The sequence below is a fragment of the Phaenicophaeus curvirostris genome, chromosome 34 (genome assembly GCF_032191515.1).
Source record: "Phaenicophaeus curvirostris isolate KB17595 chromosome 34, BPBGC_Pcur_1.0, whole genome shotgun sequence".
Lineage (NCBI taxonomy): Eukaryota > Metazoa > Chordata > Aves > Cuculiformes > Cuculidae > Phaenicophaeus > Phaenicophaeus curvirostris.
In genome coordinates this window covers 1,596,314-1,602,673 of record NC_091425.1, presented here as the reverse complement: position 1 = coordinate 1,602,673, position 6,360 = coordinate 1,596,314, and positions in this window count along the sequence as shown.

Below are 6,360 nucleotides of genomic sequence, written 5' to 3'. Positions count from 1 at the left end.
AAAGCCTAAATTTAGTTTAATTAACATAAACAAATATAAATAATTACCTGCCATAAAAGAATCTTTTGAAAAATAATACATGATGCTAGCCATTCATAGAACAATGCATTCTGTCTTTATTACTAAGGAAAGATTGTCTTATATCAGGCCACATGGAAGAGCTCTCAGAAGAGACAATCAATTGCATTTAAGATTTGTGCCAGCAGTAACACGTATTTAATGCCTACCTGTAGGCAGAAATATGACTTTAAGCTGTGCTAAGAGCATCTGAAGAAATGCTTCCTGGCTTCTACCATATCCTAGCCCAGAACTACAGATCTTTCATGGATTGATTGCACTTTATTTATCAGAACTGTAAATCCATTTTACAAAATAAATAAACATTTGTCCATCATAAGATTTATTGTTTAATAACATCCTGGTCACACAGATTATGCAAAAACACAGAGAAAATTTACTTGGATTGAGGGATGGAATAATCTATTTTTAGTAGTCATTAATAAAGTATCACAACTATGTTAAAAATGTGATTTTTCTTCACCTTAAAATAGAAAAGACAAAAACCAAAAATCAGCCGATGACTAACACTGTTCCTTAGACATCCTGTTCCAACAGTTTTCTAACCCTGCATCCCTCAAGATGAATCCAGACACAAATGAAAACATTGTTTGATGAAGTAGAAATGAGATAAGACGTATCATATGACAGTCGATGCAAAAAACCCTAACAATTTCTAATTGGGGACACTTATCCAGTTGTTGTTAACATTACAGATATAAGTAGGTACATGTCTAGTCTAGTAATTGAAATAATATTGCATTGAATCTCCGTGGACTAAACTGATAACTAGCTTGAATCACCCCTGGGAAAGAAAATTAGAGAATTGGAGAACACATTTAACACATGAATCTAGACATTATCACTATTAGATCACACATTTTTAACTCATTTAGGAGGATCCATTTGATATTCACATGTTATGATTACTATTTTCTCTGTCATGACCACAAAGAGAAGGTCTATATGGCCAAATAGATGAAAGACATGGAATAACATCCTGGTTTTCCTCTTACCTGCGACAAATTCACAGCGATTGCATTATAAAGATTTCACTGTAAGTGGCCACTTTAAAGAATTGTGAAATTTCGACTGGAAGTTACAGCAGGGAGATCGGGAAACTGAACTGTTAGTGATGAGAAAGGATAAGGTTTAAAATAAACAGATAATCCAGGTACTCAGTTTTGCCATATGCCTCAAAATGGTGATTCTGTTTCTATTTCTTTACTTGAGTTCAGATTTCTTCCCTGCTAATTCAAGTTCAGACTTTGCCACAGCTGCAGAAATCTTTGCCTGCTACTCAGTCATTAACCTGCATGAATTCTCCTTGAAAACATGAGTTTTGACTCCCCCTCACATTCCTACTGAGGTCAGAAACACCCTTGCAAATGTTATTTTTGATGAACTGAAAGGGAAGTGCTTGCTCTACTGCTGGGATTAAAATATGTAGGCACGAGGACAGTGCTACAATTATTCCTGAGGTAGTAACGGTGCTAATTTATCTGCATCTGCTGTGAGAATATAAAATCAGACCCTCCCCTGAAGGAGAGGGAAAGGCTGGCTGGATTTTCTTCAACTCCAGTTTCTCATTCTGACGGTAAAGAGAAATTACTTACAAATAATCTTTTCAATTTTCTTCGATTGCAGAGATTTTAATGGCATAAAGTCATCCCAAAGGGAAATGTATTTTAAAAGCTTTTATGGTTTGAGGGATAATTCCTTTATAGCCTCCTGATATTTTTATGCATCTTCCTATATATATTCCAAAATCTCTTAATTACATCCTCACGGAATTCTTAGTGCTCCTGTCTCAAACTAATAGCGATATTATATACACCATAGACATTCATGTTGAGTTGACCTTGGCGTTATCAAGATTCTTTCCTCACGCTTCTTTCCTTCACTCCTCTTTCTCATACACTCTTGCACAGCATTTTTTGCCCTTTTACAAATCCCCTTTTCCCAAGGCACCACCACCTTGGCTATGGGGCTCAGCCACCCCTGTGGAAGGCTGGGCACCTGCACCCAATGTGGAACGACGTACGTACCTGTTCTCTTTAAAAACAGAGTAAGGTGGGGAAATGCCCTGCATTTCAGCAGAGGTTTTATAAATATTCTGCATCCTTAGTGCATCCCTTGCAAGTTGCCTGCAAGGTCATCTTGGGACTTTCCCCTGTGCAGACACAAGACAGAAAACTGAGGCTTATAACATATTTTGCTCATATTTAGGATACAAACAGGTAAGGAAGAAAACTTCAGAAGCCTGCAGCTCTCCCAAAAGGGAGTGGAGGATTATGTTGTGTCAGTTGAGAGTGAACTCGTTCTTGCTGAAAAACTAGGTGCTGTAGTCCATAAGACATTTTCCTTTTTCCTAACTGATATTTAAAAGGCTACTTTCTTTGCAAAAAAAAAATTAAAAAACAAAATGGAGAAGGAATGCAATAGTGACTTGTGATAAATTGCTGAAGAAGAAAAATACATGACCTTGTATGAAGGAGAAAACATCAATTCACACGGGTACAAACAAAATTGACAATTAGTCCTAAAGATGATTTAACCCTGAAATATGAGAGTTTGTAGAGGAATGAGGTTTAAAAACAAAACGGTGCGCATTTCTTTGCCTCTGTTTATTGCCTTTTAGTGCTCATTTCTTGAGCTTTCTGTCTGTGCAAGTGTGGAAGAACAGAGCAGAGCTGTAGAAATCACAGACACAGCAGTTGTTGAGGGGTTTATGTTTTAGAAGCAGAGACTCAGTTTGGACAAAAGAAGGCTGAGAAGGGATATGACTGAAGTTTACAAAATCATGAAGGTGTTGGAGAGCAAGCTTGCAAAACTATTCATCAAACCAGCACTGTTAGAGCAAAGGGCACTTAATGAAACTAGATGTTTCATTAATCAATTAAGAATGTGGATGTCAAAGAGATGAAAACATTGATTCTTCATGCAGTACATAGCGAACTTCCACGATTTGATGGCAGCGAGTAAGTTTCTAGCAGCATTAATTAATTTAGAGGACTAGCAGATTTCAAAGACAACACGGTAGGAGCAGGTGGAAGAGACGGCAAAGTGCTGCTTAACTTAACCCACCAGGAGCCTGAGGGACCGTAGGGGCGATGGAGCACAGACAGTGGCCAAGCTTGTGTGACCTGAATAAATTACAGATTGCTATAATCAGGGCAAGTGCACTGAGCTACATATGTGCAAAGCCACTGGGAGACTGAGGGACCACAGCCGAGAAGCTCAGTGGGGAGTTGAAGCCTTTGTCTGCACTGTCAGACCACGGGAGGGGACAATATCGACCAAGGGACAATACAGACCTCGTATTTTGCCCACTTACTCAATTCATTTTGATCTAAAAGAAAAACCACAGGCCACGGTCTGGCAGTGTTTAATTCACTGTGTCCACACAAGCCTGGAGGTGTTTAGTATCAACAATTCTGTGGATAAAGATGGAGAAAATGCTGTTCTTTTGACTGTAACTTTCTAATCCTGTAGGAGATTCTTAAAGGTTTGCTTATTTCATGGTGTAATTCAGCCTTGTTAAAAAGAACAGGTGTAACCACAAAGTTAGGAATGTCTAGATTAATAAAGTCAATACTTATTGATTTATACTTATAGAGAGGGGTCTCTTATTTTTTTTCCTTCCCACCTTCACTATAAGGAAACTTATAACTTCAAATCGAATTTTCAGACTAATCTACATAAAGTGTCTCTTAAGATAACAAAAAGGATAAAAATAGGGCTACCAAAACTGGATTCATAAAACTTGGTATTTTTTCCAGCCCCAGGGTTTTTCCCAGAAAAGAACTATTCGCTGACCCGGAGCTGACTTTGAACAACAAGACATTATGTTTAAATATTGTAGTTCACGACGCTGTATTACAGGTTTTAAAATGTAAACAAAACAAGCCAAACCAAAACAAGCCAGGTAAGAGTTAAAAGAATGAAAACACAATATGAAAAAGGACCCTTAAAACCAGCCAGTTGCATTGTGTCAGTATGGAACACTTGGAAAAAGTGGATTTCAGAGTTGTCTCCTCTACTGATACTCAGTCCTGTTTCTGTGTGTCTTTATGGCTATATCTATGGTAATTACCTGTCTATTGTGCCCCACCAACATTGCATTTATTTTCTTATTTGCTAGGGCTGCAATCAGTTTTAAATTTAAATTTAAATCAAGTTTTAATATTTTATCATTTTCTTTAATTATTTATAAGCCTTGTACATAACTCGTGATTCATTTCAACCCCCAAACAGATTTACAAGTGAGAGAGTTAAAAAAAATAAATTATATATGAAGAAAGATGTAACAAAAAGTCAAATGAGTTAAAAAAAACAAATTATATATGAAGAAAAATGTAACAAAAAGTCAGATAAAGGGTGAATGAAAAGATATATGACCACATTTTCAAAAAATGTGCTTGAGTTTCCTTAAAAGAGTCATAACAAACATTCTTGTCTATTCGCCACCCTATAAACCTTGGCCCATTTTCTACAATAAGGACTATATAATTTATATTGCTCTTTTTTTCCCTGATTCTTCATAACGTTTTTTTCCATCTACAACTAAAAATATCTGAACAGTTTCCAGACATGTAGCAGTTGCCCCCCAGCATCTCCCAAACACCCTTGTCCCTGCCAGTTGTCTGCAATTTCCCCCCAATTGCCTCTCAAGAGCCCCAGTTGTCCCCCTTTCCCCACCATGTCCCTCCCCAGGAACCCCAGTTGCTCCCCAATTGCCTCCCAGTTGCCCCTCAAGAATCCCAATTCCCCCCCAGATCCCACCCAGGAACCCCAATTCCTCCACTAATTGCCCCCTAGCCCCCCAAATCCTCCCCTAACCCACCAATTGCGCCTCAGGAACCCCAATTCCCCCCCAGTTACCTCCCAGTTGAGATCTTGCCCGTAGATTCTGTCAGTGGGGATGGGAGATGACATTGTCGATTAAAAACAGCTGGGTTAGGGGCGTAAGAAAAAGATACAGTATGAAAATCAAGTAAGGCAATCAAGACATCATTGGAATTTCTTACTGTTGTAATAAAAGTTAATTAGCAAACTGATATCACCAAAACCAGGGAGATGCAAGAACAAACCTTCAAAAGGGCTCAGGATATTTGCCATTTTCCAGCAGTGACCAACAGGAGGAAAATTTAGGAGTTTTCATTCTCCTTTAGGTGTTCGCTGGGACAGAGCATCTTCAAGTCTGCCCAGGGAAAGGGAGGAGTGAAAGTCGAGTCTTCAATAAGCCAATTCAATTTATTTTTAAATCACAGTCGTGCATCAGAGACACTGAAGATGCTCATGATGGAAAGCAGCCAAAGTGAAGCAGCAGATGGGATCAGCCGGAGCCACAAAAGACCAAAAGGGATGGTTTGGCCATTTTGCTCATGAGAAAATCAAGTAGTAAGATGATGCAGGTTGGAGAAGATAAATTAAAGCATTTACTCTCTATACATACTCAGAAAAGGATAAATGACAACAAGGGGTGGAGGAACAAGGTCAAAAGCTGCTGCACTCTCTCCTGTTGATGTTCTTACAGGAGTTTTTTCGGTCCAAAGCCAACTTCAGGGGAGAAAATTAAAACGACAACATTACACTTTTTCAGCTCTCTCTGCCTCTGAGTGAGGTGCCCAGGATCCAGTCGCATGTTATTCCATAGGGTAGCTCCAAGAAGCTTCTGTTGATTTTGGCTCTTCACTCAAAATGCAGACACAGACGAATCCAAAAGAAAAACCTGGGTCTGAAAGCCACAGCAAACCAATTTCTGTGTGAGAAATGAAGCAAATTAACCCCAAATCAAGAAGAAGCCAACGCAGCCACACAATTATCACAACATTTTTAACTCACAAACGACTGAGAAGGATTGAGGAGCAAACACACCCTAGAACAGCTCCTGCAATAGCAGCTGGTAACTCAGGTCCCTGTTTCCAGTAGGAACTCGAGGTGAGCACGAAATGATCCTCAGGAGGTAGTTGTACACCTGTAACTTAGATCCTGTTAAAAATTTCCAACAGTATCAGTTTTAAATAATGATAATATAAAAATATCCAAATTCAGATAAGATAAACAGATAATTTGCTTGTAGCCAAAATTTAAAAACACCAGTAGAAACAACTTGAGTAATTCTTGATATAAATCACTTTGATGAAAGTTCACAGCGCGCATTGCAGCTAAAGGAAAAGAACATGAAGAAGCTCTGTAACCTCACTTTTATTAATAGTCTACAGGGTCGAAGTAGAGTAAATATATTAAGCCGTCCTCTTTCAGCTACGTGAAGAATGCTTATTCATTAGGACAAAAGGA